The sequence below is a fragment of the Sus scrofa genome, chromosome X (genome assembly GCF_054392235.1).
Source record: "Sus scrofa isolate SSC_HxYL_T2T_F1_AM1 chromosome X, Sscrofa_HxYL_maternal_Yorkshire_Landrace_v2.0, whole genome shotgun sequence".
NCBI lineage: Eukaryota > Metazoa > Chordata > Mammalia > Artiodactyla > Suidae > Sus > Sus scrofa.
In genome coordinates, this window is record NC_139401.1 from 42,311,522 (window position 1) to 42,339,008 (window position 27,487).

Consider the following 27,487-nt stretch of genomic DNA (forward strand, 5'->3'; position numbering starts at 1 on the left):
CTTTTGACAGTTTTCCACATCAGTGATTGATAGTAAGATTGGCTATGCAAAACTTTGGCATTCTAGAACAATAAATGGAAAATCTTGGTGAAAGAAAGAACACCATGCAAGTTAAAGCACAATATCTAATTGGCCTCGTAACCTGAAAACAAATGGAGTACAAAATACCACACCCCATTATACTAGAAAGAAATTAAACGATAAACAAAAATATAAACAGTAACAGTGATGATAAAAGGTAGGGCTAATTTGAACTAAGTGAACTCTTAGCGTAGGCTGCTGATGATTATTTTAGTGTCTTTTTTAAACTTTTTATCAAAGCACAATGTGCATGTAGAAAAGCACAAAGATTATAAGGATGCTGCTCAATGCATTTCCCGAACTAAATCTGCCCATGTAATTAGCACCAAGATCAAGAAACAGAACTTGCCAGTACACAAGAAGCTCCCCACTCATGATTCTTCTGTTCACTCTGCTACCCAAGGGAAACTACTATGCTGACTTCTAATAGTAAGATTAGTTTTGCCTGTCTTGGGGTTTTATATAAATGCAATCATAGAGCATATATTTTACATCTGGTTTCTTTCATGTAACATTACGCTTGTGAAATTCATCCATGCTGTTAGATGAAGTTGTAAATTTTTCATTCTCATTACTGCATGGAATTCAATTCAATTAACTGACTATAGCACAAGTTATTTATTCATTATACAGCTGATGGGCATATGTGTAGTTTCCACTGCATTCTTTTTTTTTTTTTTTTTTTTTTGACATTGCATTCTTAATGGAGCTGCTATGAGAATCCTGGAATGGGTCTTTGGTAACCAACCATATGTGTGCATCTCTGTTGCGTATAGAGCTTGAAGTTGAATTGCTGGTTTATAGGGTATATGAATGTTTAGATTTACTAGCTATAGCCAAAAATATTCCAAAGTGGTAGTACCAATTTCTTCTCCCAATAATTATCCCAATAAGACAATATAGTGTCTTATTTATCTGTCTTTTAAATATCTTCCTCACCTAGCCAACTTTTTTTTTTTTTTTTTTGAAAAGAAAGCATGACATTCAACCTTGTTCTTTAACCAGTGGATCCAATGACAGTTATGAAATATCAGCTGGAGATTTTTTTCTATGTTTCTATAATTTTCTTCTGCTGCTCAAGGGAATTCAAGTCTGCTCTTTAGATCACAAAGTGACATGTGACAGCACCTCTCATGCAATAGATGCTTAGAAATATTTGTTGACTCAATGAAGTCAGAAGATAAGAATCAGGGAAATTCTTCATTTTGTGACTCAGCTCTTAAAATTGATCCAATTATACAGGTAAATCTAATAAAAATGAACATAGGAAGAAATCAAGCATTTGTGGGGAAGGAGTTTGTGGTGCTGGAATGAACTTGTTAATGCAGTCAGAGGAGAAAAAGATCCAGACTAAAAATGACTAATTTGATGTTGCTATCCTTATTGACAGTAATATAATAATGTTACAAATAATTTTTCAAAGATGACCAGTGGATGAATATGAATCTCTGCAAGGCAGGTCTGTGCCATATTCAGTTTTTCAGCCCTTACAGTGTTTAGCATTAGTAGCAGATACAATGTGATTATTTGTGAAATAAATGACTGAAAAACAAAACAAAACAAAACAAACAAGCAGGAAACTCTCAGCAGTCTATTGCATGTAATTAGTTCCTTTATTTAAACCACCGAAAGGGACCGTCATGGGAATGAATAGTGTGTTTAGAGAAAAAACAAAAGCTGATGAGAAAAGAGACGGTTGTATGATGAGAGGAAAACCTGTTGGCAGGCTGTGCTTAGAGAAATATTTTACTTTTAACCCTTCCAGCACTGCCATTCCCCAAATAGTTCCTTGGCCATCAACAATTAAACTAAATAGAATATCATCATTTCTAATTATTTCTCCTGTGACAAATTATGAACTTTTAAACATGCAGGCACAGGGGTTTATTTTAAAATGCTTTCTAAGAGCTTTTGCTGTTTTTCCTTTCTGCTCTTTTCTGCTCTTAAGGTCTAGATTAAACTAAATTAAATGATGCCTTTTTAAATAGCTCAGTTACTGGAACATTTTATAAAAGTCTACTCTCAGAGGATAGATCCATACTGCATATTTTCTGGTGATAACCAACATCCAGTTCCTCTTAAAGGATAAATGGTTGTCCTATGAGCACTGAGGACGCATATCTTTTCAAATTACACTCTTTGCCAGATATATGCCCAGGAGTAGGATTGCTGGGTCCTATGGTCATTCTATTTTTAGTCTTTTAAAGAACAGTCATACAGTTCTCCATAGTGACTGCACCAACTAACATTCCCACCCACAGTGTAACCTCTTTTTCTCCACACCCTCTCTAGCATTTCTTCTTTGTAGACTTTTTGATGATGGCCATAGCGACTGGTATGAGGTGAGATCTCACTGTAGGTTTTGAGTTGCGTTTCGCTAAGAATTAGCATCGTTGAGTATCTTTTCATGGGAAGGAGGGGGATAAATTAGGGGATTTGAGCTTAATGTGTACACACTACTATATATAAAATAGATGAGCAACAAGGACCTACTGTATAGCACAGGGAACTACACTCAATATTTTGTAATATGAATGTGAAAAAAGTATATATATATATATATTCTGAATTACTTTGCCATACACCTGAACTAACACAACTTTGTAAATCAACTACATTTTAATTTCAAAAAAGTAGATGGTTGTCCTAATGTTTTCAAGTGAATCTCACAGACAATCTAACAGTGTACAACATTTAGACAGTATGCATAGGCTGTGACAATAAACCAGAACAAAGATGAAATGCTAAGTTTCACTCCTTGATTTCTCTTTTATTTATTTATTTTTTTGGCCATGCCCACGGCATGTCAAACCCACGCCATGGACATGACAACACTGGATCCTTAACCTGCCGAGCCACCAGGAAACACCCACCCTGACTTACTTTTAACGCTTTCAAAGCAGAAACAGATATTTTTATATCTGAGGATGTTCTATGGGCTACTTTAGAAGCTGTACTCTTTTCTATTCAACTTTGAAGAAGATATGGGTGGTGTTTTGTTTGGTTGTTTTTTAATTTGGTGTTTTTCTTTTCCTTCCTAAATTCACAATGCACCTAAAATTTTTTGGATTTCAAATATGTTGACGAGTCAGGAAACCAGGAGGAGTCAGAGATGCAACTTAATGAGGGCATTCCAAATCAAACCTCTGCTCCAAGAAACGGAAATTGTATTCAAAGGTATTCAATTGTATTCAAATTCAAGGGAAATTGTATAGCCCACTCCTAATTATGTAAGAACGCACTGACCAGGCAGTAGATTGATGAGACCAGTTGATTTTCCTTTGCCCTCCCGCGTGCTTTCCAACCCCGGAGCATTTCCTCCTTGTATATTAACGGCTTCAGAGGGTGTGATGGAAAGGAGACGGATGGTGAGGATGCAATAAATCTTAGGTTAAGAAGATTAAGAAACACAGGAGAAGAAAAATGTTGTTAGCTTTCATAACAGTTTCCCATATTATCTATGGGTTTTAAATATTCTTAGCGTAACATGATCACTAAGGATATGAGAGAATAACAAATTTTTGGAACTGTTTGAAAGTTGAATTCTTCTATGATTGTGTTATTAGAGACTTGAGGCAAGAGAAGAAATTGGTGGATGGGGTTGCAATTTTACTGGGAAGAATTGAATGCTTCCATCGACAACTGTTTTGGGAAAAGGATAATTCAGTCGTGCTGGGAATGAGCTGTTTTCATGGCTCAGTGATTTGGCCAAACAGGGATTAGAGTGCCAGGGGTAGAATGCATCAGAAATATTAAGGAGGATATGGAGTTCCTGTCATGGCTCAACGGTTAACGCATCCGACTAGGAACCATGAGGTTGCAGGTTTGATCCCTGGCCTCACTCAGTGGGTTAAGGATCTGGCGTTGCCGTGAGCTGTGGTGCAGGTCGCAGACATGGCTCAGATCTGGCGTTGCTGTGGCTGTGGTATAGACTGGCAGCTGTAGCTCCTATTGGACCCTTAGCCCGGGAACCTCTGTATGCCACAGATGCGGCCCTAGAAAAGGCAAAAAAAGAAAAAAAAAAAAAAAAGAAAGGAAGAAATATTAAGGAGGATAAAAGAGGGGAGAGTGAAGAGGAAACCAGGCTTCTGTTTCAGGAATCTCAGTCCCAGATCCCTGTTTATTGTGAAACCTTGAGAAAGTCATTGATTTCTTAAACCCACAATTTCCTCATATTTCAAACAAGGATACTTTCTTTCATATGTAACACACATCTTTTGTTATAAAGAACAGGAGAGATTTGTATGAAAACTTCTTGAGAATTACTTTTAAAACATGTAAATTGAACAAAGGTCCTTTTGAGGATGAGTTTCAAGGGTAGTGGAAACTTAATTGAATTGTTCCAACGTGAGATTTCTGGGAACCCAGAACAAGCATCCAGGTGGATCTGCATTTCTGGGGCACATTGAGTGAGAAATAGTGAAGGGAAAGTAGGGAGAGAAGACAGGAGAACGTCTACCATGTACTGGATACTTGCTATGCATGGGGAACCTTACGCTTATGATATCACTGAATCCTTCACCAACCCTCTGAGATGGTTACCATTTTCCTTAATTCTTTTTTACAGCTGAGGCTCAGAGTGGCTAAGGAATTTGTCCAAATAGTAGAAGTATGAGACAAGATTTGAAACAATATGTACTTGGTCTTACACTCAGGTTTTATTAGCCCCACCAGGGCATCTCTAAATTGTCCACTGAAGAGTCCTTCAAATTCACAGGAGAGGAAATGGGGAACCCAAAGGCTTCAGTTTGTGTCAACTGCAAGTCCCAAGTTTCAGAAATCCCTCAAGTTGTTTTGTTTTGTTTTCTTTAAAATCTGAGGAATGGTTGCAAACTACTTCAGAGCCTCTTTGTTTTAATATCAAATAATAGCTTCAGTTATTCCCCATTCAATATAATTAGGACTCCAAAACAATGATCTTTGTTTATTTTCCTTGTCCTTTTTTTTTTTTTTTTAGGGCTGCACAGCATATGGAAGTTCCCAGGCTAGGTGTCGAATACAGCTGACGGCCTATGCCACAGCCACAGCCACAGCCACACCAGATCTGAGCTGCACCTGCAGCCTGCACCATAGCTCAGGGCAACACTGGATCCTTAACCCACTGAGTAAGGCCAGGGATCAAGCCTGCATCCCCATGGATTCGTTTCCACTGAGTCACAATGGAAACTCTGACCTATTATTTATTTTAAAGCTTTAGATGTTCCTTGCTGTACTGCCAGCTACCCTTTAAAGATGGTCTGACCAAGAATTAATACTCCCAAAGAAAGACGTGAAGCAGGGCCAAGTCCACTCTTACAGGTTGCTAATTTTCAACCTAGATTTTGCTTTAGGATGGTGGTTTTGCATTAACTCTTCACTTTTCAGGAGAGATTTGGGTGGAGCCACTGAAATATGTTTGGGCAGTCCCTAGAATTTGTCTCATGTTCTCTAGAGAACTGTGAAGCTCAAAAAGTCAGACCGAAATACGGAAGGCCATTTGTTTTCCTTACCTCCCCACCTCTGAGATGACAGGGATATCAGTGAAGATGGTGAGAAAACTATATATCCTAAATGGTATAAATGTGTAAACATATTGACCAAAACAAGATCCGGCATTCTCGCTGTAGAGAAGGGAGATACAAATACGAGAATGGAAAGCCTTGAATAAAACTTATGGTGTTGATATGATCTACCTATGGCTGTGTGTGTGTGTACTCTCACGCACACACATGTGCATGCATATGCACAAACATGCATATGTATACCAAGAGATGTATAAGTTATGTGTACATGTAACTGTATATATGTGTGTATACATACATACAAACACATATATCCTACCTCTGTTTACTGAAAAAAAACTAGAAGCAATGACATTCCAGTAGCAACGAGCACACTTATAACTCAGGCCTTGGTTTCTAATTACTATTCTTCACTAAAAGAAGCAGGGCCCCTTGGCAAAATGGCTGATTTCAGAGCAAGTCAAAACTTGAAGGAGTACCCACCGGCCAAATCTGGAAAAATCTGAACATAAAAATAAGTAAATAATGATAGTAGTATATTCTAACCCTATTACTATTATAAAAATAGTAATCCATAAATCCACAGGTATATAAATAACAAAGAGGGTGAAGAGAAAGCTGTTTGTTACAGTATGAGGTCAACTAATAATGTCAAAGAAGTAATGAAGTTGGAAAATCACCATTTGACAATCACCATAGTAATAACCAATCCAAAATCACCAATAGTTGCTATAAAATTAGTAGGTAAACTAGTGGGTAAAAGTTTGATTTGGAATAGGATATTTATCATAGTCTCACAGTATCTTCCCACAAATTATTTTTCAATTACAAAAGCTAATTTTTACAGTGAAAATCCTAGTCAATACCACCCTAACCAAGTAATAAAAGGTAATATCACTAATCATGATTTGAAGGGTATCATGTGGCTCTTTATTTGATGCACCGAGGAGACATAACCTGGATTCTGTAGTACTTAATGCCAAAATTGCACAACCTAAATTTAATCTCCAGGAAACATCAGGAAACCCTAATTGAAGAACATTCTACTAAATAATTGGTTTTTCTCTTCAAAAACATCAAGGTCATAAAAAAAAAAAAAAAAGGATTGGGAACTATTCCAGACTAGAGACTAAAGAGATTAAATTCTATAGGGGACCCATGATGGGATCTTAGGCTAGGATGAAAAATATATATCCCCATAAAGGATGTTATTGGAAAATTTGATCAAATTTTAATGCAAACTGAGTTAAACAACAGCCAATTATTAATATAAATCTCCTGATTTTGTAAATTGTACTACTTTCATTGTACTATTGTTATATAAGAAAACGTCTTTATCCTTAGTACCATACAAAAGATTGAACTATTTACATACTGAAGTAGTCAAGGGTAAAGAGAAATGATGTCCGCAACTTCCTCTCAAATGGTTTAGGAAAAATGTCAGAGGGAGAAAGTGAGAGAAAGAAAATAGGTCAAAATATAAATATTTAGTAAATCTGGGTAAAGGACATATAAGTACATATAGTACATATTCTTCGCACTATTTTTGCAACTTTAATCGTATCCTGAATTTCCCCAAATTAATACTCTATAGCAAATGGGAAGAGAGATCATCTGTAATTTTAAATTTCTTCCCACATTTGCTGTAAGTAGTTCCCAATATTAATTATTCTTTGTTTTGACATTGTCTTCATTCAAAATACTTCTCCAGTGTGTTTGTGGGTGTGTATGTGTTCTAATTTTGTGAATGTGTGCCATCTTTTCTCTTTTTCTTCACTTGGGTATTTTCAGCGTCCTGTTGGAAGGTAGTGAGCCTGAAACTGTGTCCACCAGAGGTGCATTTTCCTCATTCTCTGGTATGCGCAAAGTCTTAACAGCTCAAGGTCTGTTTTTATATATATATATATACATATATATTTTGTCTTTTCTAGGGCTGCTCCCTCGGCATATGGAGGTCCCCAGGCTAGGGGTCTAATCAGAGCTGTTGCCGCTGGCCTACACCAGAGCCACAGCAACACAGGATCGGAGCTGCATCTGCAACCTACACCATAGCTAACAGCAACACCAGATCCTCACCCCACTGAGCAAGGCCAGGGATTGAACCCACAACCTCAAAGTTCCTAGTCGGATTCGTTAACCACTGCGCCACGACGGGAACTCCAAGGTCTGTTTATATTTTAAGGTCAAGTAGCAGTCTACATTAGGGAGACTGCTCTGGATTTTGTATTTAAATTAATCTATTTCAAAGCCCCTCTCTGCTATTAACTCATTTAAATCTCGGTTTCTGAATCTTAGCTAACATACAGGATTATTGTGATAACCAGTTAACAATTATGTAAAATGCCTGGCGCTCAGTCGGTAATCAACAAATGGAGAATATTTTTATTTTAATTCCATTCGGTTTTGGAGAATTATACCTAATATTAATGTCCCTGCAATTACCAAGCCTCTATGCAAAGGGATATGCTATACCGTGCCCAGTGCAAGACAGCTAACAAATTCAAACTGTGAAAAGTAAACAGGCAGTAATCTCAAAGACTATGTGATCCAGCCTCCAAATCTGAATTTTTTAGAATTGAAGTATAGTTGCTTTACAATGTTGCATTAGTTTCAGGTGCATAGCATGGTGATTTGTTGTGGGGGTTTGGGCAGATTATATCTCATTATAAATTCTTGCAAAATATTGGGTATATATGATATCACTTATATTTAGAATCTAAAAAATAATACAAGTGAATCTATACCCAAATTTAATGTTTTGGGGTTTTTTTTTTGTCTTTTCTAGGGCCACACTCACAGCACATGGAGGTTCCCAGGCTAGGGGTCTAATCAGAGCTGTAGCCACTGGCCTACACCACAGCCACAGCAACGCGGAATCTGAGCCTGTCTGCTACCTACACCACAGCTCACGGCAATGCCGGATCCTTAACCCACTGAGCCAGGGATCGAACCCGCAACCCCTTGGTTCCTAGTCAGATTCGTTAACCACTGAGCCATGATGGGAACTCCCCCAAATTTAATTTTTGAAACAATTTTTATTTCTATCTTCAGATAGTTTAAAAAATGAAACAGATCTACTAGGCTTATTACAAAAATAAGTAAATAAACAGAAGTCCACTATTTTCCTTTCTACTCAATATCCCAGAGGCCTTAACTGTTTATTCTGATGTTGATATCCATAGATGTGAATATATATTCATACTGTTTTGTATTTGATATGTCTGTTTTAGATCCAGTTCCATTGTTTTCCAACTCTAATGTTGTAAAAAGATCAGATATCATTCTTATTTCATATACTCTGTAAGTGATCTAATTGTTTTTTTTTTTTCCTGGAATAATTTAGGCTCTTTTCTTTATCACTGGAGTTCTGAGGTTCCAAATAAAGTACATTGGGATAGACTTATTTTCATTCATTCATTCTTGTAGGGGTCTTGAAGTTTGGAGACTCAAATCTACCAACTCAGGGGAACATTCTTAAATTATTTCTATAGAACACAGAAAATAATTCTGGGAACAAAATTACTTTCTGAAGCTTTTATTTGCCTGTTGAACTTTTTTTTACTATTGTAAATGTTTTTGCCTTTTGGTTCCAATTTGTAGACTATCTCCATGACTGAATGTTTCAATATTTCAATCAAATTTCTTACTTATAATTGTATTTTTTAATTTCCAAGAACCCATTCTTGGAACCCATCATCTCTGATGCTACAAGTTCTTCTGTTCTCTGCATTATCTCAATGTGTTGATCTCTTTCCCCCAATATTTGATGATTGGCAGTGGCCCATTTATATTTAAAGATGAAATAAAACATTGATCAGAAGTTTTATCCACGGGAGGGCCTTGCTGACTAATGGACTTCACAATTAAATTATCAAATTACCAAGCATATTTTTCTTTTCTTTCTCTTTTTTTTTGCTTTTTAGGGCCGCACCTATGGCATATGGAAGTTCCCAGGCTAGGGGCTGAATCAGAGCTGCAGCTGCAGGCCACAGGCACAGCCACAGCAACATGGGATCCGAGCCGCGTCTGTGACCTACACCACAGCTCATGGCAATGCCGGATCCTTAACCCACTGAATGGGGCCAGGAATCGAACCCACATCTTCATGGATACTAGTCGGGTTCATTACCCCTGAGCCACGACGAGAATTCCCACCAAGCATATTTTTCATTGAAAACTCCGCAAATGTCGGTATTTATGGATCTTCTCTCTAGGAAAGTTTAGTTTCGTCAGCAAATAATCTTCTAATCACTTGCCAGGGGAGTCTAAGTCTGGCTGCCTTTATGTTGGTGTTGAGTGAGAGTAGAGGATTGAAGCTGCACGTTTATTATGCAGACTTGAACTCAATCCTCTTTGATGATCTGTCTGCAGTACAGTATTGTTTTCCAGCGCTCATAGATTCACAGACGTGACCAGGTGTTCTTTGGCTCAGAAGCAGTGGCTTGGTGGAGAGTGTGGTAGATTGCTGAAGCTTCAGTTATAGCACCAGCTGGGAGAAAAATCACCTTGCAACCATCAATATGTGGTGCACTTGTCCTTATAATTCCAACACATGAGTCCAGAAACCAACATGTATAAATAGAAATGGCTCCTCTATTGTATTTAATAACCCACAGGAAGTATTTTTGCTTCAGCTACTACAAACTTTGGCTCCTTGGGTGTGGATATTCTACTGGCCAAGAGAGAAATCCTGGCACCAGAGAGCATAGGTATGGGTCTGATAGTAGAAGCTGAGACTGCTACCTGGTCATTTTGGAGTTCTTAGGTCCCTGAAAATAACCATAGAGTTATTGTACTGAGCAAGTGATTTATTCTGATTATCAGAGGGAAGTTTGGTTGCTGCTACATAATACCGACAAGGACTATACACAAACTCTATGTACAAACCCCAGGGCACGTTTTGGCTTACTCAATAGCCCTGGTCCTGAAAGATTGCTTCATTTCAATAAAAACCAGACATCATTTAAAAGTCTACAAAAAATAGGGAGTTCCCGTCATGGCTCAGTGGTTAACAAATCCGATTAGGAACCATGAGGTTGCGGGTTCGATCCCTGGCCTTGTTCAGTGGGTTAAGGATCCAGTGTTGCTGTGGCTCTGGTGTAGGTTGCAGATGCAGCTCGGATCCCGTGTTGCTGTGGCTCTGGTGTAGGCCAGTGGCAGCAGCTCCGATTAGACCCCTAGCCTGGGAACCTCCATATGCTGCAGGAGCAGCCCTAGAAAGGCAAAAAGACAAAAAATAAATAAATAAATAAATAAATAAAAATTAAAATTAAAAAAATAAAAGTCTACAAAAAATAAGTGCTGGAGAAGGTATGGAGAAAAGGAAACCCTCCTACACTGTTGGTGGGAATGTAAATTGGTGCAGCCACTATGGAAAACAGAATGGACGTTAGTTAAAAAAATTAAAAATACAGCTACCATATGATCCAGTGATCCCACTCCTGGGCATATATCCAGAGAAAACTGTCGGGAGACATGTTTCTACAATCTTTTCTTAGCCTCTCTGCTGAAAACTCCATCTTGTCCTGCTTTACTTTACTCCATCTTCCTGCTTGAAAAACAGTCGCAGTGCTGGCAAATGACTTAAGCTTAAGCACAAAGACCTAAAGGCATAAGTTATCCATGTAGTCAGCTGAATGAGGACATAATGCGCTGGTCTAGGCACGCTGGACCTGTGCAGATTGGCACGCCGTTTGCACAATATGGTATGTCCTCTTCAGAATGAGAGGAAGATGAGCCTCATGGCCCCAAGGGATTTATGAGCGGTCATTAGCAGAATATGTATCAGCAAAGAGAACCGAGGTGCAAACCTAGGCACGCTGGGTTGCCACAGATAGGCATGCCATTTTTTGGAAGCACAATAATGATTCTCTAAATGCTATGCATAGATAATTAATGCCAAGCTTCCTCCATGCTAATGGCTGTTAAATGCCTAAAGGTCAGAGTAAAAGATTAACCATCTACCAGCTATGTGACTTTTAAAATAATAAAAGGACTTTTAAAATAATTTCTTAAAAAAACCCCTATATCCTGCACCTATAGCCCCCTCCTCACTTGGCATAATCCTAAATAGGGCACAATAAAAGCAGTGTGCTTTCTTGAGAAGTCGCTCCTGGTCCCTGAGACCTTGAGTCCCCCAGTTCCCACCTTTAATTAAGATAAATGTCCCTGTGTTTTATTTTATGTTAACTTTTTTCTTAAGTTCCACAGCACCCGTTCTTCAGCCCTCACCTGCTGAGCTGGTCTTGGCAGAAAACCATAATTTAAAAAGATATATGAACCTTAGTGTTCACAGCAGCACTATTTACAATAGCTAAGACATGGAATCAACCTAAATGTTCATCAACAGAAGAATGGGTACCGAAGATACACACAGATACAGTGAAATACTACTCAGCCATAAAAAAGAATGAAATAATGCCATTTGCAGCAATATGGATGGACCTAGAGATTATCATACTAAATGAAGTCAGTTAGATTGAGAAAGAAAAATATCATATGATATCACCTCTATGTGGAATCTAAAAAAAAAATGACACAAATGAATTTGCTTACAAAACAGAAACAGACTCACAGAGAAAATAAACGTATGGTTACCAAAGGGGGAAGGAGTGGGGGATAAATGAGATTTGGATTAGCAGACACACACTACCATATACAACAGAGATAAACAACAGGGACCGACTGTCTAGCACAGGCAACCATATTCAATATCTTGTAATAAACCATGATGGAAAAGGAAAAAAACCATTCATCGGAGACTCAAATCCTTTAGAGATTAAAGTTTGGACTCCTCCCAATAAAGTTTGTCATCCAACTGACATGCCAGCAAAGGATAAGGGCACATGTAATATGTGAAGAAGAGGTAGTTATGATAATCCACTGAGCCCTCATAACCAACTACAGAAGAGGGATCTAACACAGCTAGAACTGTGTAACTAGTCCCTTTCCCACACCGTGTTATATGAACTCTGATGTTAGGTGATGTTTTATATTTCAGGTAAGAATGTGATGAGATTTTGATTATCCTTCTATGATACAGTTAATGGGACTTCATGAACTCCTCTCTTGGGAACATGAAGGTTTCATCCTAATGAAATACAACAGTGGATACTGCACATCAAAAGGAGCAGACTATATATGAGATGACTTCTGCTTGAAGCCACTCCTTCTGATCCATTTTCCACTGTTCTTTTTGTTTGTTTGGTTGGTTGGTTTTTTTTTGTCTTTTTAGGGCTGCACCTGAGGCATATGGAGGTTCCCAGAGCTACAGCTGCCGGCCTACACCACAGCCACAGCAACACAGGATCCGAGCCGTGTCTGTGACCCACAGGACAGCTCCAGGCAATGCTGGATCCTTAACCCACTGAGCAAGGCCAGGGATTGAACCCGCATCCTCATGGATACTAGTCGGGCTCGCTAACCACTGAGCCACGATGGGAACTCCCATTTTCTACTATTCTTTAACCGGCCTCATTCATTCTCAACCCCACCACCATCACCAGAAGATTCTCTTCTCCCCCAGAAGCTGACCTGTGTGAATCACACCAATAGGTTCCTGTTGGGTTTGGTCAGGGGGGAGCCCTGACAAATAGACTGCAGGGAACTGAGGGGTGTGAGATGAGGTATTTACTCCCTCCATCCTCTCCTTGAAAGTTGCTTTGGGCTGGCTATTTTCCTCAACTAAAGCTCCCTCACTGTTTCTCTTAAGGTGACCATGAGTCCATTCGACATTCTCCCCTTCCTCAGATGCTTTCAAGCCTATAATCATGTATCTTGGCTGCTATGAGTCCTATGTTCCTACATGTAAATTAACCTTTCTTGAATTATCCTATTTCAAATGTACCATCTCTCTTTCCTGTGGGAACTGGGTCTGATTCCATATTGATTCCATATGTATACCATAATAGATTATGGATAAATAGAGTAAAAAAAAATTCTGTTGTGGGAGTTCCCCTTGTGGCTTAGTGGGTGAAGGACCCCACATTATCTCTGTGAGGAAGTGGTCCGACCCCTGGCCTCGCTTGGTTGGTTAAGGATCCAGAGTTGCTGGGGCTGTGGAGTAGGCCGGCAGCTGAGCTCTGATTCAACTCCTGGCCCAGGAACTTCCATATGCCACAGGTGTGGCCATAAAAAAGAAAGAAAGAAAGAAAGAAAGAAAGAAAGAAAGAAAGAAAGAAAGAAAGAAAGAAAGAAAGAAAGAAAGAAAGGAAGGAAGGAAGGAAGGAAGGAAGGAAGGAAGGAAGGAAGGAAGGAAGGAAGGAAGGAAGGAAGGAAGAAAGAAAGAAAGAAAAATTCTATTGTGGGTTGTTTAGTTTCTCCCACACACATACATAGTTTAAATATTTTCTATCAATAACACTGAAAATATTGTACTTTGGCTAAATCCTAGTGGATATTTTTCTTAATTTCCTTAGAATTCATTTTTAGAAGTGAAATTGATGGCTCAGAGTTATTTTTAAGTATCTTAATACAGATTTCCATATTGCCCTCTAGTAAACTTGTGACAACTTAGGCTGATTTATATCAACCATATATGGAGCAACTTAACTCATTCAACTTTAGCTAAAGCTGAGTGTTAATATTTTATAATTTGCAAATTTATGGATGAAACATCATTTCATTGTTGGTCTCATTTGCATTTCCTTTATTATTTCTCAAGTTGAACATTTTCATATGCTCATTTTCCATTGATATATCTTTTTTTGTAAATTGAATGTTCTGTCCTTTGCCCTTTTGTCTATTTGAGGTTTCACCTTTTTTTCTTATGTTAAAATACTCCCGTCAATATTTATTTTTGATGGCAAGACGAGTGAAAACAAGAAAGAAGGGGCATAATGAATTTTTTTCAGTGTAGGATTTCTGAAGGACTGATCAGAGATAGTTTCCAGAGTTATTTTTAGGGCAAATTGTATTCTCTTCTTGAAAAGTACACAATGATTATCATTAACATCACCAGGAACTGCATGAATAAGTTATCAACAGAAAAAAAAATCTCTTCAAGTGGATATCAAAATTTACACCAGAGTGTTATTTAAAATTCTAGGCTTTTAAATGCAGTACTTTTTCACTGGAAGTATCATTGCTTTCAATTTCTTTTCCCCAGGCTACATTAACTCTTTGTTTTTGTAAAGAGAAAAAAAAAATCTAAGTTACCAATAATAAAAAAAGAAAAGGCTATTCCTTGATGGAGACAAATTTGCCATCACTAGTAGTGGAAAGTAGAAATAGGCAAAGTCACAAAGTAATAGCCAATTTACATATCATTTCCAAGAAGTTTCTTTTCCATAGGATTTAAAACAAAAATGGTTTCAGTATACAATTACGCGGGCGATTCGAAGCAGAGACAACTCAATTCTTCCCATTTTTTTTTCTTTTTTTTGATTTTATGGCCACACCTGCGGCCTATGGAGGTTCCCAGGTTAGGGGTCCAATTGGAGCTACAGCTGACAGCTGCCGGCCTACACCACAGCCACAGCAATGCGGGATCAGAGCAGCATCTGTGACCTACACCACAGCTCACAGCAACGCCAGATCCTTAACCCACTGAGTGAGGCCAGGGATCAAACCCGCAACCTCATGGATCCCAGTTGGGTTCGTGGTTCATTAACCGCTGAGCCATGTAGGGAACTCCCTCATTCTTCCCAATTTAAAGCGATAATAAAACACTAACACATCGCAGTTCAGTCTCCATTAGGGCAGGCTATTTACTTCCAGACTCTTATAGACAATTGAAAATCAGCTTATACTGCTCCTGGTATTCAAATGCCATTCAGGAATTACAGTGCCTTCCTGAAGTAGTACTTTCTTGTTTCTTTGATGACTCAGTTGCCATCATCAAATCAGTCTCCATCTCTGTATTATTATTATTATCATTATCATTCCATCTTATTTTACTTTTGGGTATCCTCCCCTCTCACCTGACCTATTGTACGAGCTGCTGAAACTGACCTCACTTTGAGTCTCACTTTTCTCTAATTCATTCTCTTAGATACCATCAGACCAACATTCTAAAATGTACATCTGACCATTGTCACTCCCCTTCAATAGCTCCCGACTGTCTACAGAATAACAAATGAGAATGGAATGTAGTACCTTTTTTAAATTTTTATTTTATTTTTCTTCTTTTTAGGGCCACTTCTGCAGCATATCTAAGTTCCCAGGCTAGGGATCGAAACGCAGCTACAGCTGCTGGCCTACACCACAGCCACAGCAATTCTAGATCTGAGCTGCATCTGCGACCTACACCACAGCTCATGGCAAAGCCGGATCCTGAACCCACTGAGTGAGGCCAGGGATGGAACCCGCATCCTCATGGATACTTGTTGTGTTCTTAACCTGCTGAGCCACAACGGGAACTCTTCAGTACCTTTTATTACCTCGCTTCTGCAAGCTTTCTCAGGTTTTTCTTTCTCTTCCTCCTGTTGTTTAGCCACCTGGAACCTGAGCCTCTGATCATACCTTTTCTTTATCCTGCCTACCTGGTGATACCTCCCTCAAAACTCATTTCAGGTGTCACTTTTTCCCAGCAAATCCTTCCTTTTCTGACCTCCCATGTTAAAAATGATCACCCTCCTCCAGGCATTCATAGTTAACTGGGTGTATTTCATCTCAGCTGCCTTGTCATTTGACTATACTTTGTAGTTTGTGGCTGTGTTCCAGGCGGCTCTTTGAGAAATGGACCAAATCTCCGTGTTTAATATCAAATACAGCACCTGGCACACAGTAGGCACTAAATACATCTTTGTTGAACTGAATGGATAAATGGCGAAATAAAGCAGCATTCAGAAGAGAAACTGTGTTAGATAAAAGATGTTTGTTTATTAAAAATCCAGTGTAAGCTCCTGCCTCAAGTTGCTTATATCAAACTAATTAGCTAGAAATGGCATATGCATATAAAAAGAAAAAGCAAGTGCCTGAGTCAGGGTCCCAACTGAAAACAGATGGCACACTCCAATTAAGATAATTTGAAGAAGTTTGATTTACAAAGGGTTGGATAACAAAGGTTTGGACAGGATGGAGGAAAATTAGAAGGAATAGTGCAGGGATGTATTTGCACCATTGCAGGTAACTTTAGCTATTTCTACCCCTATTCCTAAAGGGATGAAGAGGTAAAGAGAAAGAGAGGTTATTGGTATCTGGAAGGAGAGGAAATGACACAGAAGAATCTTAAGAAGAACAAGGACTTTGGGGTACTGCCCAAAGAAGTCTCAAAAAGTAGAGTTCAGGGGAAAGGTTTCCTCCTCATTCTTCTCCCTCCCTTTCATCTGTTGCTAAGTCTCTCTATTGGTCAGATCCAGTTGGAAACCAGAGGACAATGGAGCCCTATGGTACATTCCATATAGGCTCCAGGAGCACAGAGCAAGATGGAAAACGGTGAAGAGTGAATCTAGAGGGGAAAACAGAAGATAACCAACCCAGCAAGTGTCTTGCCCTTCCTTAAATCATCAAAGAGCCCAGCAGATCAGTCTATACATAGCATGGAGTCGACAAGAGCTTGTGGACAGTTTGACAATGAACATGACTGAAAAATCAATTCAGTGCTAGTCATGGAGGCGCCCCTTCCAGCTCTCCCGTCAAGAAAGAATTTGCCGTTCAGCTGTGACAGGAGCAGTGAACTGACAGATTCTCTGTAGGGCCTTCAGGAGTCACCGCAGCATTTGACTCAAAATCACTGCCTTTCCAGGCATCTCTCAGCCAATGAATGATCATGGTGGGGATACGAGGGACCGCCCATCTCTGCCTTCTGCAAGACTCTATCAATGGGCAATCTTTTCTCAGCTCTGCTTCATAGCCTTGAGGCTCTTCCTATCCATTTCTTCTCTGTGCCCTTTTATCTCTCATAGGTATTATCCCCCAAGAAGCCACTTAACACTCCTATCTGTTTAACTATCTGCTTAGCAGAGAACTTAAGCTGACCCACATATAGAGTCAATGAGTGATCTAGACAATAAGAGTTTCTTCATGGAAAGAAACTGGAGTGGTCCAGTTTCATGGAGGAGTAGAATTGTGAAATAGGTCTTAAAAGATGAGAAGGGAGAGAAATAACGGTATCAGTCAGAACACCTGCCCCTCGATACACATCAGACTATCTACCATCTCTTTCTACGTCACAGAGTTGCAGTAGGGAGATAATGAGAAAATACACTGGTTCTGAAACTTGGGTGAACCAGTCCACAGAGGCTACCATCACACATTACTTTAGCTCACTCTCAACTCCCTCTCTGCAGCACAGAGAGGCTGCAGAAGAGAAATGCTCACTTACCCCGTCTCTCTCCCACTAGCGGTGCCCAAGTGATATAAATGGATACAAAGAGCTTATAGAGACCTTTCTTTATCTTTTCTGATAAAAGAGATAGATGCAGATGGAGCAGTCACCTTGAGATCAAGGCACAAAACTCCAACACACTAGGTTTGACAGAGTAGAAAGGTAATTTTTTAAAAGCTGGGTAAATGCAAACTATTACATTTAGAATGGATAAGCAACAAGGTCCTGCTGTTGCTATATCTAGTCTCTTGGGATAGACCATAATGGAAGATAATATGAAAAAAAGATGTATATATATGTACGACTGGGTCACTTTGCTGTACAGCAGAAACTGGCACAACACTGTAAATCAACTATACTCTAATAAAAAGTAAATCTAATAAAAAAGAAAAAAAAAGCTGTGTTCTCAAGATGCTGTCCAACCCTGGCCTTCCCAGCCCTGGACTGGCCCGCCATACTTCTGGTCATGTGAAAATCTATACTGTTACTTGTTATCGACTGTGATCTATTCAGGTCATCGTATCCTAACTATTAGAGATATTTAAGTCAGATGCTCAGTATCCTATTCCTTAATCCTCACTTTTTATGGGCCTCAGGACCCCATGAGAAAGAATTTAAATGAGGTTCTCAGTTATGATTCACACCCACTTGACTGATATTCTGGAGGATTTTCAAAGGAAACCAAAATGGAAGAAAACAGTGGAAACTCTAAGAAAGTACATATGAATGTTTCACAAAGGCATAAACAAAGCTGACCTCATTGTTGGGACCAGGTATGAGAAGTAGCAGGATTTCTAGGCAGAAAGTGAGGTTATACAGACCTCTGTGAATTTTAAGAGTCAGATGGCTATGACATAAAGGAAAAAAACAGGGTTTTCAGAGGTCAAACAGCCCTGCTGAGGAAGTCCTCTGAAAGATACTGCAAGAAAAGTAGGGAAGGATTTTCATCCTGGCTGGAGAGAAAGAAGAGAGCAACAAGATGCTGATTTTTCTAAAAGATTAGCAGGACTTCCGGTTTCATCTCTGACATGAAAAGCTTGGAGGTCATCCCTCTAGTCCTAACAGCAAGAAAAAAAAGGGGCGCATTGAAAATCAATGACTTTTCTTGAAAGGGAGGAAAGCTATACAAAACATCTGCTTTAAATATTAGAGTCTGATAGTTTAAAAGTAAAGAGAGAATATACACTATGCTAAAATTATTTTGCTCTGAAGTCTATTTTGTCTCAAATTAATATAGCTAATCAAAGAAAGCTGGAGTAGCTATCTTAATTTGAGACAAAATAGACTACAGAGCAAGGACTTTTATCAAAGATAAAAAGAGGTACTGCTTAAAAACAAAGGAGTCAATTCTCCAAAAGTCATAACCATCCTAAACATGTATGAACTTAACAACAGAGTGCGAAATACATGAGGCCAAAACTGATTAAAATGAAAGGAGAAAGAGACAAATTCAGTATTATACTTGGAGACTTCAACATCTCTGTCAGTAATTGATAGGTCAAGCAGGAAGAAAATCAATTAGGATATAGCTGAACTGAACAGCAGTATCAATCAACTTGATCTAATTGACATTAATAGAATACTCCATCCAACATCAGTAGAATAAACACCCTTCTCAAGCTTGCATGGAATATTCCCCAAGATAGATCGCCTTCTGGACCATCAGATACACCTTAACAAATTTAAAAGAGTAGAAATCATACAAAGTATGTCCTCAGAACACAACAGAACCTAAAAGAGAAATCAACAAGACACCTGAAAAATCCCCAAATATTGGAGATTAAGCAACATATTTATAGTAACAGTTGGGTCAAAGAAGTATTGAGAATATAATACTTAAAATAGTTTGAATTAAAATGAAAACCAACACCAAAATTTGTGAGATGTAGTGAAAGGAAAGGGAAATTTTTAGCATTAAATATATATATTAGAAAAAGAAGAAAAATCTACTATCAATAAGCTTAACCTTTAGGAAACAAGAGCAATTTAAGCCTAAAGCAAGTATAGAAAAAAATAATAACAATTGGATAGATTAGCCATAAAAAAGAATGAAATATTGCCATTTGCACCAACATAGATGGACCTAGAGAGTATCATACTAAGTGAATTAAATCAAGACAAATATCATATAATATCACTTATATGTGGAATTTAAAAAATAACCCCCCAAAAAAATCTGTTTACAAAATGAGAAACAGATTCACAGATATAGAAAACAAACTTATGGTTACCAAAGGGGAAAGAAGGGAAAAATGAGGAATTTAGAAAAAAAAATATGAGTTTGGGATTAACAGATACACACTACTACATACAAAATAGACAAACAACAAGGTCTTACTGTATAAAACAGGGGAAAATATTCAATATCTTATAATAACCTATAATAGAAAATAACATGAAAAAATATATATATAATTGAATAACTTTGCTATACACCTGAAACTAACACAATATTGTAAATCAACTATACTTCAACAAGAAAAATATTAGAGTAGAAGTCTGTGAAATTAAAAGTAGAAAAACAACAGAGAAAATTAGTAAAATGAAAATATCAATAAAATTGATAAAGCCATAGATAGGTTAGCCAAGAAAAAAGAAGACTCAAATTACCAATTATCAGGAGTTCCCTTATGGCACAGCAGGTTAAGGATCTGGCGGTGTCACTATAGCGGCTCAGGTGGCTGCTGTGGCATGAGTTTGATCCCTGGCCCAGGACCTTCTGCATGCCACAGGTGTGACCAAAAAAAAAAAAAAAAAAAAGAAAAGAAAAAAAGAAAAATTACCAATGCCAGAAATGAATGAGGGGTTCCTGTTGTGGAGCAGTGGAAACGAATCCAACTAATATCCATGAGGATGCCGATTTGATCCCTGGCCTTGCTCATTGGGTTAAGGATCTGGCATTGCCGTGAGCTGTGGCTCAGATCCTGCATTGCTGTGGCTGTGGTGTAGACCGGCAGCTGTAGCTCTAATTTGACCCCTAGCCTGGGAATTTCCATATGCCTCAAGTGTGGCCCTAAAAAGCAAAAAAAGAAAAAAAGAAAAAACAAGAAAAGAAATGAAAAAGAGTTCATCTCTATTAATCACATGGGCAGTAAAAGGATAATAAAGAAATACTATTTCTAAGTCCACAAGTTTGACAACTAGATGATATGGGCCAGTTCATTGTAAATGACAAAAACTCATAAAAGGAGAAATAGTTAACTTGAACAGCCTTATATTTATTAGCAAAATCGAATTAATAATAAATGTTCAACAAAAACCACCAGACTTGGGTGATTTCGCTGGTGAAATGCACTGAATATTTAAAGAGGAAATGATAACAATTTTTTCACAATCTCTTCCAAAAAAAAGAAACAGAAAAAAACTCTTTCTCACTCATTCTAAAAAATAAAATCAAAAACAAAACCAAACAAACCAAAAAATCTTGTGCTTCACCTATTCAATCCCCATATCCTTTCCCCCAGTCCCTGGGAGCCACTGATGTTTTTATTGTCTCTACAGTTTTGCCTATTCTAGAATATATGATACTGCGAGGGTGAAAATAAGATAGCAAGCATTTCACAAAACCCATAGAATTTTATAAAACAAAGAGTAAGCCTTAATATGTACAAATTTTAAAAATCATTTAGGAGGTTGAGGGGACCCAGGATGGAATGTGGAATGTGACCAAAGCACCTAAAGGCATTACAACCATTTGAAATAGCCTCCTTGGAGGCAGAGGGTGAAAAGGTGCTAATCTAAGTTACTTTGGAAATGAGCGGGGTTGATAAGACTAAAAGCCAAAGGACCTGTATATAACCTCTTTGCTCTAGTGGATAAAACTGTTTCCCATGAGAGTATGAATTACTAATTCTGAAAACAATATCCATACATACGGGCATTGAACAATTGATTAAATGAATGGCAGATACTAGAAGCCAGATCTCAAGTTGGAGTAGGAGATTACAGGGAAGGAAGCTTGAACGATCCATGAGGTAATGGATTAGAGATGGAGACACCGGTAAGAACCAATTTTAGCTTAATAAAGATACAGATATTTAAATGTAGAAATACACATAAATACTGTACTGATACCAAATGTTAGTAACAGGGAAAATGAAGCAGAGCACATAGGAACTCTCTGTACTACCTTCACAATAATTTTGTAAGTCTAAAACCTCTCTAAAATAAAATTTAAAAGTTTATTAAAAATATACTAGACAGTGGGGAGTTCCTGTTGTGGCTCAGCGGAAACGGATCTGACTGGCATCCTTGAGGACGCAGGTTCAATCCCTGACCTCGCTCAGTGGGTGAAGGACAGACGCGGCTCGGATCCCGAGTTGCTGTGGCTCTGGCGTAGGCCAGTGGCTACAGCTCCGATTGGACCCCTAGCTTGGCATCAAACCCACACGTCCAAGGTAGTCAGATTCTTAACCCACTGCACCATGGCAGGAACTCTCCTCCTTCTCTTTAAAATAAAAAAGTTTTGGATCTGATGACGTCTGAAGCCTGTCCAGATGAGACATTTCATCACTCTTTATCCTCTAATCAAGGCAGATCAGGCTTCTCACATATTCATAAGGGTGCTACTCCCTTCTCGGGCAGGACTGTGTATTTGTGAATAAGATCTTGGAGCCCATCCCAGGCAGCCCCTTAGAGTCAAGGAGCCCCATGGGATGCAACAGAGGTGTCAACCAGCCTATGGGGCGTATAAGGTTACAGCAGCCTCCCCATCCCCATTGTTCTTAGCATAGGAGGTCCTCTAGGTGCCCTGCCCACATCCTCATCAGGCCATTGGGTCTCTCCCCCCACTACTCGGAGTACGACCTGTTCATAGCCCATCGTTCACCCATCTCTAGAGAATCGTGCTAGGTTAACAGGGACTGCTTTGTGCAAAGAGGCTTAGGGGGTTACACAGACCCCTTTTCTAAGAGTTGGCCCATGACTACTGACTGCCTAATACTGGAGGATTAAAGCCTAGCCGCCTTGACTCAAGGAGGACAATTCTGTGATACTCTTCACATGACAGAGGTCCTTTCCTGGAGAAATCAGGCTGAGCCTACGTCTTTGCCGGGCCTCTCCCACCCTCTCTGGATTGCCTAACTCCATTATAAGTTTCATGCCTCCCTACAGCATGAAGCCGATCACAAAGAGTGTGGAAAACGTGTTGATGCTTCCAATGTCCTGGAGAAATCAAACATGTGGCTACTGCCACGCAGAATTCAGCAAGTTTGCTCTGTAAAGAGCTAGAGAATAAAGACTCGAGGCTTTGCAGGTCACATATGGTCTCTGCCACAATCACAGTTCTCCTTTCCGTAAAACCTTTTAAACATGTAAACAGCATTCTTAGCTCTTAACGTATACAGGAAGAAGCAGCAGGCAGGATTTGGCCCATGGGCTGTAGTTGGCAGACCTCTGCTCTAAAGCACAGAGGTAGGGGTGTTCCTCTTGTGGCTCAGTGGAAATGAATCCAACTAGTATCCATGAGGACATGGGTTCTACCCCTGGCCTCGCTCAGTGGGTTAAGGATCTGTGTTGCCTGGGAGCTGTGGTGTAGGTCACAGACGTGGCTCAGATCCTGTGTTGCTGTGGCTGTGGTGTCGGCCGGCAATCGCAGCTCCGATTAGACCCCTAGCCTGGGAACCTCTATATGCCACGGGTGCGGCCATAAAAACAAACAAACAAACAAATAAATAAATAAGTATGGAGGTAAATGCAGTTGGCAGGGCCACCCTGGTGCAAAGTGGAGGTTTAGGAGCCTGGGTTAGACTTCTGTCTTCTCTGGGGAGGGTTAAGGCAGAAGCATGTCTGACCAAAATGCAGCAGGAATTAACTAATGAGCTTGAAAGGCTCCAAAGACATAATGGGCTCTGCAACACTAAGTATTCAGGGATTCATCATTAAATATTCATCTCCGATTTAATCAGTTGTCTTCTGCTTAGGGTTATTATGAGAAAATCTTTTAAGAAAATGGCTTCATTTAGAAGACCTGAAGACCCCTCAAGAAGCAAAACAGTTCCTAGTGAACCTCTGTGTATTCCTGAGAAAAAGAGAGCAAGAGACAGCTACTCAGAGATGGAGGCTGAAACAGAGACAGACAGAAGGAGGCCACACAGAGAGATGAAAGAGAGGGACAGAGAATGGGGGGGGGAGTGGAGAGGGGGAGGCGGGGGAGGGGAGGGGGAGAGAGGAGGAGAGGGAAGAAGAGAGAAAAGAAACAAGGTCAAAGGGAGGAAAATGAAAAGCAGATACAGACTAAGCACCAGAGAGACAGGGAGAGACGGATGGAGAGTCAAAAACAGTGGGAAAGATGGAGCTCCCATTGCAGCTCAGCAGGACCCCAACTAGGGTCCATGAAAATGAGGGTTTGATCCCTGGCCTCACTCAGTGGGTTAAGGATCCGGCGTTGCTGTGAGCTGTGGGGTAGGTCACAGATGTGGCTCAGATCCTGTGTTGCTGTGGCTCTGGCACAGGCCGGCAGCTGTAGCTCGGATTAGACCCCTAGCCTGGGAACCTCCATATGCTGCGAGTGTGGCCCTAAAAAGCAAAAACAAACAAACGAACAAGAACGCAAAACAAAAAAGTGGGAAAGAGAGAGAGAATGAGAGAGAATCAGAGACAAGTGCTCTTAATAAGCAGTATTTGTGACAACAACCCAAAGCCTGATCTCAACAAGCAGAGCTTCACTCATGGTTCAGTATTTGTCTCATTTTTGCCTCTACATTCACAACCCAACCATCCATGGTCAGAAGCAGGTGAATGTGTCCTGTTTGATTTCAAGAGAATAAACATTTTTATATTTTTAGAGTCTGGAGTCTATTTGCTGGATCATCTCCTGAAGAGGGCGGGGATGCTGCTGTGAGGCATTCGGTGATGTCTGAGCACAGATGCTGAGCAAGATGAAAAAGAGGAGGAAGAGCAGACGGAGCAGCGATCCTGCGGTAGCCGGCACAAGAGACAAACCACTGGCCCCGGAGCAAAAACGCCTAGGTTCTGCGCAATATTCCACCACATGGTGACCTTGGGAAAGTTACTTAATGTGTCTGAAATTAAATTTTCTCATCTGGAAAAGCCCTCCCCCCACCCCTGCTGAAAGGGGTGCTGTGTGTGTGCGTGTGATGTACGTAAGGTCAAGACAGTGACCTCTCCCTAAATTTCCTTCTATGTCCTCAGCAATATCCCAGGAAAAGAGAAGATTGGAAGTGTTGCAAATACCGTTTTAAAGATAATCGTGAGATCTGCGGCACGAATCGTGAAACTTAAATCCCCCCTTTTCCAGTTGTTGTGTTTACTTGCTTACTATTAGTTTTCCTTGAAGCAACGGAGACCTTTAGTAAAGACGTCTACAAGGCGAAAATAAATGAAATGAAGGTGACAATTCCACCCTTCAAACATAGGTGTGTGGGTTATACGAGATAATGTATGTAAATCCCTTTTTTCAGTGATTAAATGACAAAAGTATTAATTATGTGTGGACTAATCTTAGACCAATAAAAGCAATAATTAATTTGGCTTAACCAACAACACAATTCATTTCAAAACAGTGAAACCCTTCATATATGGTATCCCAGATCTTTTTTCTTTTCTTTTTTTTTTTTTTTTTTTTGTCTTTTTAGGGCTGCACCCATGGCACATGGAGGTTCCCAAGCTAGGGGTTGAACTGGAGCTGTAGCTGCCAGCCTACACCACAGTCACAGCAATGCCAGATCCGAGCCGAGTCTGTGACCTACACCACAGCTCACGACAACACCAGATCCTTAACCCACTGAGCGGGGCCAAGGATTGAACCTGCGTCCTCATGGGTGCTAGTCAGACTGGTTTCCGCTGAGCCATGATGGGAACTCTGCTATCCCAGATCTTTAATTTCCAGTGCCATAGGCACAATCCAGTTCTTATGTTCCAAGGAAGCAAGACCAAGATGATAAGTTTTTGAAGATGAGAAAAGGAGAGTGTGAAGCAAGCTTAATGTCTCGTCATTTCCTTTCAAAGAATAGTATCAAAAATTCCTGGAGCCAGGGACTAAAACTGCTATTGCCTGTAATGCGTCAGAAAATATTTTGTTAGTTTATACTTAAGATCCAGCACTGAGGAGTTCCCACTGTGACTCAGCAGACTAGTATCCATGAAGATGTGGGTTCAATCCCTAGTCTCGCTCAGTATTGTTTTGGGCTGTGGTGTAGGTCACAGACATGGCTTGGATCCCACGTTGCTGTGGCTGTGGTGTAGGCCAGCAGCTACAGCTCCAATTCGTCCCCTGGCCTGGGAACTTCCACATGCCACAGGTGTGGCCCTTAAAAAAAAAAAAAAAATCCAGCACTGTGATTTCCTGTTAACTGTGTTTCTTCTTCTCATTTACAGTGGACACTGAGTTGAGCCTCTAAGCAGACCCCTCTTCAATCCAGGATGCGTTGCTCCAGCTGTTGGAAGTGCTGTGGATAGACAGCTTCCAGCTGTCAACCTCTTCTGGATCTGCCCGAGCTGCGGAGAGCAGCCTTGCCAAGGTCATGCCCCCTTCCCTGGGCTGTCTACACACAGTGTCCCATCCATGTGAGATTATCAATGCCTGGCCATCTCAGCCCGGTTTGGGCTTGCTCCACCACTCTCTTTCGGGTCAAACAGAGGCTGTCACTAGGCATACATCACAGCTAGACGTTCCCCCTTGCCCAAACTTGCTTCCTTCCCCTGCATTCCGCAGGGGTTGGCTCTAAAGGCACTCCTGCATAAACATCCTGCATGCTAGATTCTGTCTCACGGTCTCCTTCCCAGGGAACTAAACAGCAACACTTTCTCATGTTCCTTTTTTCCTTCGCTGTATCGCACTGTGTTACATGGCTTCATGAAATCATAGATCAGCAAAGAACTGACTCCAATACTAGATGGTTGGAAATGGACTGAAAGAGTTACTCGGAGCCATAGGGCAGCTGATAGGCTCTAATTTACCTGGTAGCTGCAAGGGGCTGTGGGCTCTGGGTAAAATAAGTGAACTAATGTGCACAGGGCACTTCTGTTATGCCAGGCATTGCGCTAGATTTTTTTTTTTCTTTTACACTTCTACATCTATGCTCTCATTTCATCAGCTGTCATAGGTAATGTTCTCCCCAGTTCACAAGTAAGAGAGCCGAGGCTGTGAATGAGTAAGTAAGTGAACCAAGATTCAAGACCCCATCATATAACTATAACTTCGGGTCAAAACTTTAACTCAGGTCTCATCTGAATCCAGAGCCTAAAAGTATTTTCCCCATCTGTTTTAGAGAGGGATTGAGGTTGGCTGAATACAACAAAACCCGAACATCAATGATTAAACAAGGTATGGTTTGTTTCTCCCTGTTTAAGAAAGCCCTAAATTAAGTAATAGTGGACAGTGGTTCAAGAACTGAAGGACATAAAAGCTGAGGTTCCAAATCTGTTTGTTTTTCCCTCATGACCCCTTTGCGTATTGAAAACACGTTTCAGGAATGCAGGAGAGAGAGGCCGAAGGTCAGAGGTAAGTTGATCAGCTCACTTAGCCCCTTAAAAAATCAGTGATGTTTGCTTACATCTCATTGGCCAGAGATGTGCCACATGGCACCCCTGACCGCAATGAAGTCTGGGAAATACATTTTGTAATGTACGCTGAGCCCATTAGACAGCCTAAACAAAAACTGGAGTTCAATTCGTA

General features: G+C 40.0%; 1 long non-coding RNA gene across 1 annotated transcript in view; it reads right to left on the reverse strand.

Annotated features, from left to right (window-relative positions):
* The window catches only part of LOC146394564 (uncharacterized), a 504,529-nt gene that overhangs the window by 285,955 nt on the left and 191,087 nt on the right, over positions 1-27,487 (reverse strand). The window lies entirely within an intron of this gene.